Source organism: Colias croceus, chromosome 25, assembly GCF_905220415.1.
Source record: "Colias croceus chromosome 25, ilColCroc2.1".
Lineage (NCBI taxonomy): Eukaryota > Metazoa > Arthropoda > Insecta > Lepidoptera > Pieridae > Colias > Colias croceus.
The window spans coordinates 6,090,282-6,107,692 of record NC_059561.1 but is presented as its reverse complement, the minus strand read 5'-3'; the positions used below and the strand labels follow the sequence as shown (position 1 = coordinate 6,107,692).

Below are 17,411 nucleotides of genomic sequence, written 5' to 3'. Positions count from 1 at the left end.
ACCGCGTCTAACTTTAAGCACATTTAAGTTACTTTATGTTTCTCAACGCCAACGATCAACCCATCATTACTGTCAATCCTTTCCGAACGTATTTTGACATAGTGTGTAATCACCTTTACAGTTTCACAATGCATAATCTGCCTTAACCCTTGGCGTTAAAGATATGTATTCTATTTTCAAAATTGACAGATCATTTTGAAGTATCTAAGCCCCGCCTACAATCTGCACAGGATAGGCGAAGAGCTGAATCAAGCGTTAAATCGAAATTTTATATATAATGTCTTTATTAACACGTAGTAATACTAATTGTTTAGCTATCAGTTTTTAGATCTTTTACAAGCTCATATAAACTTGATTCTCACAACGGTAACATTTCTTGGTCATCTGCAAAATATATAATAGGTAGGTACACATGCGTTTTGATTAAAATAAAGACAATAAATTAAATTATTCATACCCGTATAGATAATTAAATATCATCAGACTTATTATGAAAAATTGGCCATATCTTACAAGTGCTATAAAAAGAGGTGAAATCGAATGAAAACCAAGTCGATTACCTAATTTATTACTTGGCAACGCAAACCAGATAAAACAAAGCAAATAGCAATTCACCTTCAAAATACATAAAACACAATAAAAACAAATAGTCCAGTATTCAGACAGAATGGAATAATAAACAATTGTTATAACATAATACATTTAATAGGAAATAGGAAGCAAGATAAGTTACCATAAAAAAAGATCACCATCTCTTACACTCCGCAATCAGCACTTGAATTAGATACGTTTCATTTCAATTTATATTACGGAAAACATGTTCGAATCTGCATAAAATACAACCAATAAACTACAAACCGTGACATTGTCGATGTAAATCGTAAAGTAATAATTAATAACAATATTCCATCAATTCTAGAGCATGTTTAGCTTTTTGACGACTTGTTCGTGTTAACTGTTAACAAGATAGTTTTTGAAACAATCATCAATTTGAGAAAGAAAAAAATTGTAGTTACTTACTTATTTTGTAAGATACAATCATTAATGGGCAAAGGATGACATCCATACAGCCTAGATTATTACTAGCAAATCTTCTTGTTACAAAATAATGGTAGTCTTCCTTATATAACATGAATATTTTGGCAAATACATCTTTCTTTCTTTAGAACTTTTTTCTCATATAAAATATGTTAGTATTGAAGGAGCCTTAACCCTACATTAGTTCTGTCATTCACGTATCGAAAGTGACGTATAAAATTGTATAGTCACGATAAATTACGGTGCTTGTGTAACTCACGTATTACTTAAATAAATAGGAAGGAAATTATCACACTGAATATTTTTTGTACTATGTACGTAATGCGTATGCATGGGATGTATTTTTTTTTTCGTCGATAAAACCAGTCTTTAGTTTCGAGGCAGCTGTCATCGTTTCGCGGGTAATTTAAAATTCGAACAGAATTCTTTTTGACACGTTTTTGTTTACGGTATTTAAAAGTAATTAATATTCGTCAATTTTTGATTACAAAATATAATGTCGTTGAACTTTTCCAAACATCGGGAAACATGCAGATCTTTTTTGTAAGATGTATGTGGCTTTAAAATTTTTCTTTTGAAAACCTATGTTTATTAGTAGATAGTCTGATAAATTCTTATAAATTTGTACTTACACATTTTATGTAGATAGGTTAATTGAGTATAGATTTCAAATTTTATCTTAAACGCTTGCATTTAATTTAAATATAAATTTTCCTTCTAAAACGAAAATTACATTTCTAAGAACAATAACGCAAATATTTTAATGATCTAACAATTTAGATAAAATCATGGCGGTCGGTAATCTTCTCGGAAACCATCAAAATATTTCATTCATTTTGTAACATGAACTAAATTTTACACACACATTAAAATTTTCTAGCTAATAGGTAGGGAATTTAGGCAGACATTTTATTAGGCTGAGGCGTGTATGACTCACGTTACGATTTTTCACATTCAAATTCAAAAGAAATTGAGGAAAATACAATTCAATGAAATACTGCCTGACGTGTAACCTAAATTACTGTATCTTACTGTATTATTCAACAATATAGTAAACAAAAACATGTTTCAAATTTATAAGCTTTTTACTAACGAGGGTTAATAATAGTTGAAAATTTTTCATTATTTTAGTTAATTAAAACATATTTTTTTCATTTTAATTTATTAAAAGGGCCTGGTCACAAAGAAATAACATACTTATAGAATATATCTATAAAAGTCAATAGGACACAAAAAATATAACAATATAACAGATTCAATCACATCTAAATTTGATCTTCTCATCTTAACGACTTTCTCTCCACTGCACGTATCGCGATGAAACATGCATTCGACAGATCTACCTACATTGTAACACGAAAACAACCATGTTTATTAAAATCACATCAACATAATTACAAGATAACCCGTAGCGTATTTTTATTTATTGAAAAGATCTGAGTGTATTTTTTATTTATGGTATTTGAATTTTCGCACGTAACGTACATTACACATACATTTTTCGAATTCAAAATTTAAGTTTCGAAGAAGTTTAGTTGATCTGCTCCTAATTATGCAATAACCTATCTTATTTTGCGTCCCTCTACCTTTATCTCTAATTTTTAATTTATTTTATTTTTATTGCCATGGCTAAGTGCACATTTATATTTATTTTTTCTTATTCGCATTTGTTGCACGTATAAAAATGTATGTAGGTATCCAAACTGTGGATAATGTTGTTGGTTGGACAGTTATACCTGTATTTAGATTACCTAAGTTTTATTGTACACTTAACCACTGTTCTGCTGTTTATTATCCCTAATAAAGAAAATAAAAAAATTACACACACAGCATTAGGGGGCGTCCATAAATTATATGAGGTGTTTTAGGGGGGAAGTTACGCGTATGAACTCAGCCTTACAGGACGTCGCTAGTTGGGGTGACGCTAATCTGGTAGAGTTTAACGCGAAAAAAACACAAGCGTGTTTTTTCACTACCAAACGGACTTCTCTCCATCTAACTCCATCTTTCTGTGATGTACCGATCTATGACAGCCTCGATCTACTTGGTGTATCGATTTCTGCAAGTCTCAATTTCGGACAATTCATCGAGTCCAAAGCCCATATAGCAGCCAAAAAACTTGGAATACTTGCTAAAGTGAGACATTACTTCACACCGGAACAGCTTTTAAAACTGTATCAAGCCCAAGTTCGGTCGTGTGTGGAGTATTGTAGTCATCTTTGGGCGGGTTCCGCCAAAACTCATCTTGGAGCTTTGGACTCCATCGAGAGGCGAGCTTGCAGAATTATTGCCGATCCCTCGTTGATTCGTCGTAACCTCCAAAGTCTGGATCACCGCCGACAAGTTGCATGTCTCTCGGTCTTCTATAGAATACATTTTGGTGAATGTGCGTATGAACTCCACCACCTTATTCCACCTTCTCCATTTCTTTATCGGACATCTAGGCGTGGAATGGAACTCCATCCCTTCACAGTCGATATACCGCACACACGCACTCAGCGTTATGCGAATTCATTTTTCATTCGAACTGCGAAGGAGTGGAATTCTCTTCCATCGTCGGTATTCCCGGACCATTATAATCTGCAGCTCTTCAAGTCTAGAGTGAATAGGCTTGTTCTAGGCAGGCGTGCTCCTTCATAGATCATATCACCGCTTTACATCAGGCGGGATAGTGGTCAAACGCCTGCCTATCATGTATAAAAAAAAAATTAATCGAGTCAAATCACACGTTGGAGAGGGGGAGTCTCGGCAAATAAAAAAAAAATTGAAAAAAAAAGGACCTCACGTAATTTATGGGCATACCTAAAGACATATATGTATTATAATATGTCCTGTGTAGATTTCTAGTTGCGATCCAAGTTATCCTACGTTATCGAAATTCCTTCATTACACTGTTCCTACATATTATAACTGTATTTTATTGTGCCGACACTCTTATGCATAAAATTCCGACTGTACTAATATTATAGGGTTGGTGTTTTAGAAATAAAGGTATTTACCTACTCCCTTTATTTTCAATTCAACCATTTAACTTCTGCATTCCTATTCCTTTAATAAATAATACCTACCTTTACTATAACAGTGAATCATTCGCTATTAAATAACTGCCGGTTCGATGACGGTTTATGACAAATTATTAAATGTTAATTACAAGGGATATCAGGTGGGCGTGAGTAAGCCGGTATAATTTGAGAAGCTTTGTTATTAGTGTTTAGAATTTCTCCTTTTTGTATGAAAAATCTTGAGGACACTATTCATCAAAAAATCTTAAAGGTTTCTTCATTTCTACATATATAAATAAAAATCTGAATTGTGCTGAATTCCTAACACGTTTTTATTAGTTTCGCCTGTATGTTAATTGACTTCTTTAGACTCAATTTTGACCAAGTTTAAACGGACAGTTTTAATACAAACTTTGTACACTTATCAAGGATCGGTCACAATACAATAATGTCCTGAATTTAAGCGTTTTTATAAGCTTTTTAAACTATATCATTTATTTATAGAAGACACCTTATGATTCAACAATAAATGGACCTTACTAGACAGTTACTAGAAACTCGGCCTTACTTGAGTCACGAGTACCTATATCTCGAATCATGCTAATGACTGACAAGGCCTATATTAAATGGACCTTTTAACTTTTTTTAAGCTGTAAAAAAATCTCATTTGCAAACCTTTTTTTATGTATCATCCATTTATTTTGCAATCCTGTTATTTATGTCACTTTGAATGTACATTATTGTAACAGGTATGATTTGAAAATCACGCAGGTTCCTTTATATTATGTGGTAGGTTATTTAGTAAGTAGTAATAACATCTATCTTATAACAGAGCACAAAATGAAGTAGATAAATTGAGGACAAAGACTTCTTAAATTCTCCCGACATAATATTATATCCTCCCCAAAATAAATCGTCATTTACCTACATTAAAATTTAAAACACATACTTTTCAAATAATTACGTAATTTATGCAAACCAATACAAAATTAATATTTTAATCGTGATTAATTCGTAAACAATGATCATATCGCTAAATTAATATTGGAAACATAGTTGGAAACATGGAATATTGAATTCCAAAACATAACCTTTAGTAACATATTCTCAGTACTAGAAGACGCATAAATATTGCAGTATTATTATGCAGATTACAATAAGTTGTCAAATAATTTAGATAAACCATACTATTTGCTGTATAATCGTGCGAAATGTCTGAATAACTGTCTTAAACATCATATTTTATGAATTCTATTTAACTTTACTAGTAGGTATACATAATATTTAAAGTATACAAGTTCTGTACGATGAGTGAGATAGCCAGAGCCCAGAACCCCCATAGTATAATTATTATCAGTTTAATAGAGTATCAGCGAAAAGTTTACGATCGCGAAAAGTTGACGAAGATGTAGATCAAGGCTGGTTGCAGAGCTTGACCGACCATCAGTGCGTACGTCAGTCGCGCTTGTCATATGTATGGAAATTCATAAAACCTTTCATAGCTAGACTGACCATACGCACGAGTATTGTCATGCGCATTAGTGTCATAGTCATACAATTGTTGATGCGTATCGTCAGGACCGACGGTACGCACTGACGGTCGGTCAAGCTCTGCAACCAGCCTAATTATGTAGATATCAAATAAGCATGTCGAAGAATCGAAATTCAAAAGTTTGACAACCCACTTGGAACGCATGGTGAATTACGGCCTGATCCCTTCTGACGGGAGGCCCGTGTCCCAGCAGTGGGAACATAATGTGCTGATCCAATCATTATTCATTAATTAAAACATTGAGTTACTATTCATAAAATAGTAAAAAAGCAAAATCAGAATAATACAATGTACATGTAACATGTGAATACTATTTTAAAACACACACACATACACAGTACACACATATAATATTGACCATTTTGGAAGGACCATTCCTATAATCAAATAAGATTATCACACCTTTCTATAAAAGTTGTCGGTTCAAAACTTGATTATTATAATTTAGAGACGTCATCTTATAATAATAGGATTTGTTCAATAGATACCCTCTTAATCCTTAATAATTTTCCTTATATTACACTAGAAACTGATAACTTAATAAACTGTCCGAGCAAGGTGTGTAAAACCTTCGGGTAAAGAGCCATCACTTTTTATTTTTATTTGTTTTTACTTAAGTTCCAATAGAAGAATTTATTTGGCGAATTATATTAAATGTAATAACGTGTAAAAAGTAAGCATTTATCTGTATCTAAATTAATTATATTTTTATTGTATTAATTTATTCGAGTATGTTATAGTGGTTAATTTCACGATGCTTATAATATTTTGATTTCTTCCGTTATGTTTCATGTATTTGGGGAACAACTGAGTATATTTGGGATTTTTTAATTGTAATTGGACCACTCTCCACCTACCTACTCATAACTATAATAGATGATAATATTAATATAAGATTGTGTAATTTCCATACTAAAATGTATTTTATTTAAGTTTTTCTTTATAACTCTTCAATATAACTACATAGAGGAACCTATTTACTATGTAATGTCTAAACACCAAAGGTTTGTTACCCCTGTGAACGCATTATCTGTACAGATTATGTTATTACCAGTCATATTTGAAAGTAATAAAATGTTCTCAAGATAAATTACTTGGAATACGTTTAAGGCTTTATCACACTAACAATATTAATTTATGTTATTGAGAGGTGTGATAAACCTTACTGATAAACTTAATAACACGATTTGTGTTGTTAAAAGTTCGTTAAATACGAAACTATCAAACTATATTCATTGTTACATGTACCCCATTATAACTAAGTATGTGTACCTTAGAGTATATATTACAATAGTATAGAGCGAGTGTATTGCACAAATTGCATAGTGCGCATCGTAGGCAGATGAGCTATAGATACTATATAGATATGTGTGTGACAAATAGGGATGGGTAGATATCAATTGCGTGTTAAACTATCGATAAGTTATGTAAATAAATATGTATCATAAGTAAATTTTATGTTCAATAAGTTATTAAAGGAAAAATATGTGAATAAAGTATAAATATGTAATTTTAAATTTGTTTACCAACTGAATAAAGTTTGTTTATTCCATTTGAATATTAAATATTATATAAGAAATTTTCTTGTATTAATTATAAGTACTTTAAAAAAATATGTTTGATTGGAATATAAGAAAAACGTGAGTACTTTTTAAATAATAAAGTTAATAAAATAAAGGATCGGGTTTAGTGCTATTTATTAATAATAAATCAAACAATAATAATAATGTTTGAAAAATGGTAAAAAATATTAAGGAATAATTAATAATTTAAAATGATAATATAATAAATAATATTAATAATTTCTTTATTTAATTTTATCCATTCTACTATCAAAATCTTCAAAATCAATTTAGCGGTTCAGAAAATATATCGTAACATTACATACTTTACATTTACACTATAATACATTCGCATTCATAATTTAGAAAGTGTATCGTACAAAACACACCACAAATTTATTTATAATACATTTTTAAAAGAGTTTTAATTTTAAAGTTAAATAAATAATTTGTTAAAATATAGTTCTTCTAGTAAACTTTATATCGAGTACAGCGTTGGTCAGGTCACATCACTATGATCACGTGGCGGCAGTGAGGCGCGCGAGCGAGCCTGCGCGTGTCCGCCTCCCACCTACTCTTCACCCCCGCGATGCTAGATTTATTTTCATAAAATTATGTATAACAATCGACTTACTGATGAAATGTGATAGTGGATTTCAATTTTGTGTATTTTCTAGTATCGTTTTTGCAAGATAGAACTGCACATTTCACCACTTTTATTCGTAAATATGAAAAAAATCCAGAGCAACGCACTTCGTGAGCACTCAACCACGACTGCGAGCGCTCGCGGCGGGAGCGTCGTGTTGTTCCCACCTGTGCCTACTGTTCCCACTTGGTTGTTCGCACTCTATAGATAGTATATATACTCTAAGATGTGTACGTATTTCGATGTACCTTGAAAAAAGAAAAAAAAATGCTTTTTTCTTCTTTGTCAGTGACAGTTGTCAAAATGCGCGGGAATTTCATTTATAGTAGGTAGCCATGTTTTTGTGACTAAATTATAACTAAATTAGATCTAGCCTTTGTTATAAAGAATATTCGTCCTGGATAGATATTCAGCGGAATATAGGAAAATCTATAATTAACATTGTATTCTTATTATTAAAAAACACAAAATATTATGTTCCAGTTTGTCACGACAACATATTAAGTACCTATAATTTCACCTGGTTTTCCAATATGTATATAGTTTTGCAATATTAGTTCAAGCTTCGAAAAAAAAAATTGCTCCGATTTACAGAACTGACCATAGACAAAATAAAAAATGTGTGCGTGTACTAGTGTACACACGTAAAAAGTGAAAATTCTTTATGACCTTATTTTTCAAAAAATAATTTACTATATGCAACTTAACAGAAATACGTCGAATTACACGTGGTAGGGATAAGAAAAAGATGGCGCGTAACGGAAAAATGTCACGCGTAACGAAAAAAATGTTACACTAAATTTTACCACAGATAGTCAACATTTTATGATAACAGATAAACAATTTTTCCTACCATTAAATCCCCTATTTCGGCCATACATTGAAACAAAGGTAAAATAGAGCGTGCAGGACACATCTTAATGAATGCAAAGTCCACGAGGCGTGTCGCTTTGTCCGTCCGGTCGTTAGTAATGTTATATTGTTAACGAGTATTGGGTTGCGTTTTTTTGTTCTCTAATGAGGGACGTGGATTTGTGGTACTTTTATATAACAAGTGTAACTAGGAATAGTGTGTTTGAGCTGATATAAAAGAGTATAATATTTTTGTAAGCGAAAAAGAGCGTGTGTGCACACGTACACGGATTCAAAGATACCAAAATCGTCTTACTCCATGACGTGGCGATATTGCCATGACGCGACCTTGAAATTTAACTCTAAATGCGCCTCAAGAAGTTTCACTTCAAAAACACAATGTAGTATGCTCCAAATAATCCACTAGTTGTTTAAAATATGGGTTAAATGTTTTTAAGTGTGGTGGGTTATAACTCAGCCCCCGGAATCACAGACACAATAGAAAATCTATTGTGTCGTGGACCGATTGGGCCGCTGGGGGCTCAATGGGTTAAAAGAACTTCCGTAATTTGTTCAGGGCATCTTATTTCCTGACACATAACTCCGTGAAAATTGAACTGACTGGCAAATGCATATCATGATCGCAACAACCAGCCATGGTTATTTCAATCATAATGTGAATTTGCCAGTCAGTTCAATTCACGGCGTAAACTATCTGGATATAATAGGTCATAATACGGCCCAAGTTCAAAATACCACGTCACCGACATGCTAATGCTATGAAATTTCAAATTTTACTTTTTAATTTTTTTTATATATATTAAAAAAAAATTATTAAATTTATTTATATATATTAAAATTTATTTATATTTACTTATTATATTTATTAAATTGTAAGTTCTAAGTTTTAACTTCTATGACTGATTAGGTACTATTTTTCTACTGCAAGAGAATTTGTCACTTACTAAAGGCGCCTACTAGAGGCGCCAAAAAATTTATAACGTATTTTTTTGCTCTTAAGTGTTTAATAATAAAATAAATTAATTTTAAATACATTTTTATGAAATTACAACTCTAAAATATTCTGTACCTACCAGCTTTAATATCCACTTAAAAATTTCAATTGAATAAACTGCTTAACAACAATTTCACTAGAACATAATATTTATCCAAACATGACATCTATAGAATCACTGAAACAGTCCATGGTTGACTTGACGGTCACTTTTAACAAGAGGATGGCAGAGTTCCAGAAGAATCTGGAAAATCCAGCCCCTGTAAGCACTGATACATCCACTCAAATTGCTGCCGAGTTCAACTTGTTCCGTGCATTTGTCACCACATCTCTTGATTGCCTGCAGTCCCAACTGGAAATTTTGATGAAGCTATATGATCAACAAGAAACCAGAAGTAGACGCAAAATGTTACTCATTCACGGTGTTCCTGAAAAGAGTCAAGAGAATCCGTCAGTTCTTGTGTGTGATCTTATCTCCAAGCATTTCAAACTTCCAAATTTCTCTGAAGAGTCCATTAATCGTTGCCATCGTTTGGGTCGAATGCAGGACAGCAAACCTAGACCAATCTTTTTAAAGCTAAGTGATGTGAAACTCCGAGATAAGTTGTGGTCAAATAAAGTCTCCTTAAAAGGCTCGGGTATTACTCTATCCGAGTTTCTGACCAAGCAACGGCACAATGCTTTTATGTCTGCCCGTAAGCGTTTCGGTATCGATAAGTGCTGGACTAGAGACGGCTGTATTTTCATAATTGGACCAAATGGCTCCCGCTACCGAGCAACCTGCATTGCAGATGTTGATGCAATACCCGTTCCTGATGCTGCTTGTACTACATCTTCTCTTCCTGCTAGTGGGAAACATTCGAAAGACGACAAGATTGTAAGCTCTAGACCAAAAAGACTGCAAAAAGTGAAATAAAATTGTGTAATTATACTATGTTATGGTTGTTGCTTTGTAAGTATTTATTACTGCACTTTTTATTTCATCTTTTCGACGATTACCTTGTTATAAACTTTCTTATATTATATTCTATAATTATATATAAACTTTCTATAAATAACATTTAATGTAAATTTATAGTTAAAAGTAAGGTAAATCTAAACATCAACAAACAACCTTCAAAGTTAGAATTTTTCTTATCATCTTATGTCACTTAGTTGTCAGCTTGTCAAGTCAATGTCATAATCTGTCATAGAGTACTTTTTAGTCGTACTGATACTAAGACTTTGGTTCAATTAATTGGTAAAACTCAATATTATGTTGTGCCTTGTTTTGTATAATGATTTAATTTATCAAGCGTTTAATTTGTAATAATTTCCCTTTATTTTGCTGGAGGGTACAGGATAAATGCATATATAACTTCTATTAGTTTTATAATAATAATTTATATATTATACATTTATTATATTTATTTATAGGTATATATATTTTTTTTTTCTTATTTTTATTTGTTTATTTTAAAGAATGTCTTTTAGCGATATAAATAGTAGCTCTGATGAATTTCTATCCATTTCCTCGTCTGGTAGCTCGTGCAGCAACGATAATTTTTACGATGCATCTTTTCCTTCTATTAATTCCTCAATTTCCTCCGAATTCTCCTCTTATCCTCAAAATTTCAACGTAGTTCACATAAACGCTCAGAGCATTCCGGCGCACTTTCCTGATATGTTGGTTTCTTTTGACTGCACAAATCTCCACGCTATCCTGGTGTCCGAGTCTTGGCTCAAACCTAGTCTTCCTTCTTCCTCCTATCATCTTCCTGGCTTTCACTTAATTCGTAACGACCGTGTCGGAAGGGGTGGTGGGGGGGTGGCTATTTACTTACGATTGCACATTCCCTTCACTATTATTAGCTCGTCACCTCAGCCTCCTCCGTCCGATGCGGCGGAACATCTTCTTATCGAAATTTCCCTCCGTCACACAAAAGTTCTTGTGGGTGTTTTCTATAGTCCCTCTGTAACCACTAATTTCTTCAACAACTTTGAAAACACTCTTGATGAGCACATCCCTCTATATACTCATGTCATTTTGATGGGAGATTTTAATACATGTTTATTAAGAAAAGATTCGCGTAGCTCTAAACTCCTTTCTATCACTGACTCCTTTAATTTACATTGTCTATCTTTAAAAGCAACACACTTCTTTCCAAACTCTACTCCTTCTCTTTTAGATTTAATGTTTGTCTCAGCGCCTAATCTGGTTCCTAAGCACGGGCAATTCCCAGCCGTCTCCTTTTCCTATCACGACCTTATTTTCCTCTCCTACAACATCCAGCTGCCCCGTGCTAAAAAATTAACTGTCCTGCGTCGTAACTTTGGTGGTGTGGATAAGGAGCGACTTTGTGATGATGCCTGCAATATTAATTGGATGCCTGTCTTAAACGCTGAATCGATTGACGACAAGGTTCAGAACTTTAATCACCTAATAACCCAGTTATACGATAGGTATGCACCACTTAGGCCAGTAAAATTAAAGCAAGCTCCTTCACCTTGGCTAACTCCCGAAATCCGACTTTTGATAAAGAAGAAAAATCGTGCAAAAGCTAAACTGAGATCCTGTAAGTCTGATGATAAACGTGAAAAATACAAGAATATACGAAATCACTGCAACACTATGTGTAGGGATGCACAACGACGCCATATCCACGATTCGGTCGAAAACGGCGACCCCCAAAATATTTGGAAATTTCTTAAATCATTAGGAGTTGGGAAAAATAATAATCATCAATTTCCATCCGACCTCAATCTTAATAATCTTAATAACTTCTTCTGTTCATACAGTCCTATTCCTAATTTTAGTAGCCAAACTTGCATAAATCAGATTTCTAGCCTTCCAACTCCTACCTATCCCCCGTTTACTTTTACTCAATTTGCCGTTGGTGATGTTAAGAAGATTATCTTGTCCATAACTTCGAAAGCCGTTGGCACTGACCGTATTTGCCGTAACATGATCATCCCAATCCTTGATATAATTGTTCCCATCATTACTCACATCCTGAACTTTTCCATTACGTCCCACAGCTTCCCCTCCATTTGGAAAGATGCTCATGTTATCCCCCTACCTAAAAAAAACAATCCGACATCCTTCAATGAGTATCGTCCTATTTCTATCCTACCTTTTCTATCTAAAGTACTGGAACGCTTAATTCATAAACAGTTGAGTCAGTTCCTGTACAGTCACAACATCCTTAGTCCTTACCAGTCCGGTTTCCGCCCTGGTCATAGCACGGTAACTGCCCTAGTCAAAGTCGCTGATGACATTCGTTTAAGTATGGACAAGCAGCATCTCACAGTTCTAACTTTGTTAGACTTCAGTCAAGCTTTTAACTCCGTTGACTTTGAAATCCTGTTGAGTTTGCTAAAATCTATTAATATCTCTCCTCCGGCAATTGATTGGTTTCGTAGTTACCTGATTGGTCGTCGGCAGCGTATTATGAATGGTGATCAATATTCATCGTGGTGTAATCTCGTTGCCGGTGTACCTCAGGGTGGCGTGTTGTCTCCACTCCTCTTTGCCATTTTCATTAATTCTTTGACTCCTCATATAACGTCTCTCTACCATATGTATGCAGATGATCTTCAAATTTACACCCACTCAGACGCAGGGTCCCTGCCGGAGGCTATTAGAGCGACCAACACTGATTTAGCTTCCATCAGTAAGTGGAGTACACTTTATGGAATTCAGATCAACCCACGTAAAAGCCAAGTTATTATAATTGGAAGTCCACAAATTCGCTCAAAAATAAGCTGGGCCGATTTACCCCCTGTGCACTTGGATGGAATTGTCATACCATATAGTTCTGAAGTAAAAAATCTAGGCATAACTTTCGACGAGGTGTTATCATGGGTGCCTCAAGTCAAAGCAGTTAGTAAAAGAGTATTTGCTGCCGCACACTCTTTGAAGCGCTTGAGTCGCTTCTTGCCTATACCCACCAAAGTTATGCTAGCTCAATCCCTTCTCCTTCCCATTTTAGACTACGCGGACTCTTGTTACACGAACCTCGGCGAAGATCAGCTCAATAAACTTGAACGATTGCAAAATTTCGGCATCAGATTTATATATGGTCTACGTAAATTTGATCACGTGTCGGAATTTCGCAAGAAGCTCAAGTGGTTACCTATACGCCTGCGTCGGAATGCTCACACTCTCCATCTCCTCTATTCCATTCTTTTTCATCCCAGTACTCCTTGCTACTTGAAATCCAATTTCCATTACCTTGCTTCTGACTCCTATTCTCTCCGATCATCTAATAACCTTCTCCTCCGTTTTCCTGTGCATGGTACTAAATTATACGGTTCATCGTTTACTGTATCGGGTATCCGTTTATGGAATGCCCTTCCTGAAACGATTCGTGGCGCCCAGACGATAAGATCTTTTAAAAAAATGCTTAAAGACTACTATCTATCTATATAAATATTGTATGTAGGTATATTGTATATCATATTATGTATATTGTATATTTTGTATAGAATGTATATATAGTATGTATGTTATGTATTTATAGTATATATTATTGTAATCTTATGTATAATTATGTTTATGCATTCTATATGTATATAAATAGAAGTAATTTTTATATATTATTTTATGTTGTATTTATAAATTATGTGTGACGTTGTGCTTTATTTTTATTTATTATATATATATATATATATATTTTTCTTCTTCGAATTAATTATTTTAAATTTATTAGTTATTTGGCTTCCTAGCCTTTGGTATATTATTATGCTCTGTCCTTTACCTGAAGGTTGCCTGGCAGAGATGGCTTAAAGCCATAAGGCCGCCTTTTGTACATTTAAATCCATTAAGATATTATAAAATAAGATTAAACCTAATGTACAAGAAAGAATAAATAAATAAAATAAATAAATAAAGACTTCGTACTTAGATAGATAGATAACTCGTTTATTCATAGAACACAAAAAAAAACATACACAAAATAAACACAAAACATAAAATCAATTAACAGAAACAAAACACACAGTATATTAAAAGAAACGGATACATTTAAAGTGCACAGTGTTCTACAAACAGGCCTTGGCTCAGCATGAATGTCGGGATTGAAAAACCCCGACGCTGATATTCTGCCAAAGCCTCTAGAGGGCAGAAAATTAAATAAACTTAAAAAAAATAAACAATTAATAAATAATGTTAAAAATATAGGGAGATAAAGGAAAAATAATGAAATAATATTAGAAGGTTATATAATATCAATAAATAGCAATACACAATATCAAAAAATAGATAACTATTTTTTGATATTGTGTATACATATGTCTATAGGTTCACGGCAGAAACAGGACTGTGCAAATGAGGAAAATAAATAGATATCTTCTATTCTTCTATTCAATTTTCACATTAATCTTATTTCATCGGTGCCAATTAACTAGTTTTCGCTTTCTTTATTGTTGATTGTTTATATTTGATGTATACGAGCCTCCGTCTTCAGAATATATTATTTTTCTCCTATTCAGTCTTTCGATTTTAAAATGTCATCGATGAAATAAACAAAATTCCTTGTCCTTTGTCAACCGCGACGCAAAAAAAAAAAGAAAAAGCCAGAAGCATAGCCTAGGAATTTGAAAATGGAAGAAATATTAAGAATACAATGGAATCTAGGTGGTCTCGACAAGATGGGACCACGTGGAATCGAATTCCTATCAAAATTATTGTTGTGTAAGAAAGATTTGTGCTGCTTTGTACCGGTGTTTAGTTCTAGTTTGGTTTTTGTTTCGGCGGCCGTTGTCCAGAGATGAAAGTGGAAAAATTTTTGTAATGTAAGTTATTTTTATAATAATACAGCCCAAATATATAAAGGCAGATGTATTAGTACATACAGGCTATAAACAATTGATTTTTTTATTATTTTATATTACATAACATAGATTTCAATTAATACATAATAGTAATAAATAATTTAAACTCCCAATAATTTATTATTCATGAAGGCACATATATCATAATATGATCTGTATATTTTTATTTTTTATTCCCATACATATACATTTCAACACATATCATATTTTATAAATACACATTAAAATCATCAATTAAGTCAACCAAGGATTACCAATTCTCAATACCAAGTGGAACACAACAAAAAACGGAATGTATTAGTCGAATGCGATATATTATCATTAGATACATAGGAATTATCGAAGCTCATTAAAATAACTCCCCATTGATTTATGTTAAAACACGCAACGAGTACAAATTACATACACATTAGTTCAGTGATGATATAATTTACGATTACTTTAATACGTACCGTTTTATTTATCACTTGTTTTCGACTATTAGTGATTGTTTATATCGTTCTATGGATTTTTTATTGATGACGTCGCGTGCGTCGTTCTTTTGTTTTTAATTTTATGGTAGATCGAACGTTGTAATACTTTTTGGTCGCAGGGAATTTTGTATGAAACCAAAATTAGTTAAGATTGTTGAGGGTGATTTCCTATAGATTTACGACTATCGTTACTATTCTCTTTAGTAACGATATGCAATAAAGCTTTTAACCTAATTAATAGAATGACATTCTTATCAAATATCCAAATTACAAATTACAATAAAATATGTACAATAAATACAATACTTAAATACAATAAATACAATAAATATTATAAGAGCAGTGACTTACTAGTACTACAACCACATGAAGCTGAACAAGCGGCACGTGCCCGAAAGCTCCTATGACTATATGCGCGCCTAGTACTTGTGCGGACGAGGTAAATGAAAAAAAAAACAAAATTATTATTTTTCGAATGTTTGTTTGTTTAATGAGTTAAATAAATAAATTAAATTAAATATTCTCGACTTATTTGTGCGCAATAAAATTATAATAATTATGACATCGGAAGAGACAATTAATGCAAATGAATATATGAGACAATAAATGTAAAGACGCACTAGAACAGTCCATATGAAGTTATGATTGCCTGGTATTTTGGCTTTCTAATCAAGTTTCTAATAATAATAAGAACAATTTTGTGCGTGTGTGAATCAAAATTTTATTTTGACGACCATAAAATAAAAAGTCATCCATTGCACATCATACAAATAGTCAATAATATATCGTTTATAAGTACCGCGTCCCTTTATTTTCCTAATTAATTATTATTATTTCTTCTGTCCATAAAATAATTAAAGCCACTTTCTACTTATTATACCTAAAACAATAAATAAATCATTTATTTCACTTAAAACATTTTACAAATTAGAGCGACCCTAAAGGCAGGAGATAGTAAGAACTGTTTTTCAGGAGCCTGTGTCTTCCATTTACAGTTACATGACTCTAAAAAAAATCAGAAACAATTTAAATAAAATCAAAAATAAATTAAAAATTTACATGCAATTAAAACTATAAAAAAAATCAATAACAAATAAGTACAAACAGCAATAATAATAACAGTAACAATATATAAAAAACAATATATAATAACAGTAACAATATATTTTAAAACACAAAGAAAAGGTTTCTCGTAATGATATAATAACTATAAACTAATATGAAACTATTATCAAACACAGTTAGAAAAATAAACTATCGTTTTTACCGTTTAAAGTAATTTAACAAGTCCTCAATTTATATTATCTTTCATAAAATTACCGCCAAAGAAAACAAACATTAACGAAATTTCATTAGTCCGAATCGAATTTGGGAACATTAAAATTTTACGATTCGGCAGCACTAAACATTTTGATTAAAAGCCAATTAAAATGATACCCATGGCCTTTTTATGGGAA

At 32.5% G+C, this 17,411-nt stretch overlaps 1 protein-coding gene and 1 long non-coding RNA gene across 2 annotated transcripts in view; one reads left to right on the top strand and one right to left on the bottom strand.

The window, feature by feature from the left end:
* LOC123703159 (protein Wnt-7b-like) overlaps positions 1 to 17,411 on the top strand; it is a 76,938-nt gene that overhangs the window by 34,015 nt on the left and 25,512 nt on the right. The window lies entirely within an intron of this gene.
* LOC123703160 lies at positions 9,733 to 10,876 on the bottom strand. Its single transcript, XR_006752957.1, has 2 exons — positions 10,667 to 10,876; positions 9,733 to 10,565 (listed from the first exon to the last, which is right to left on the bottom strand). It is a non-coding gene; the product is annotated as an uncharacterized LOC123703160 (long non-coding RNA).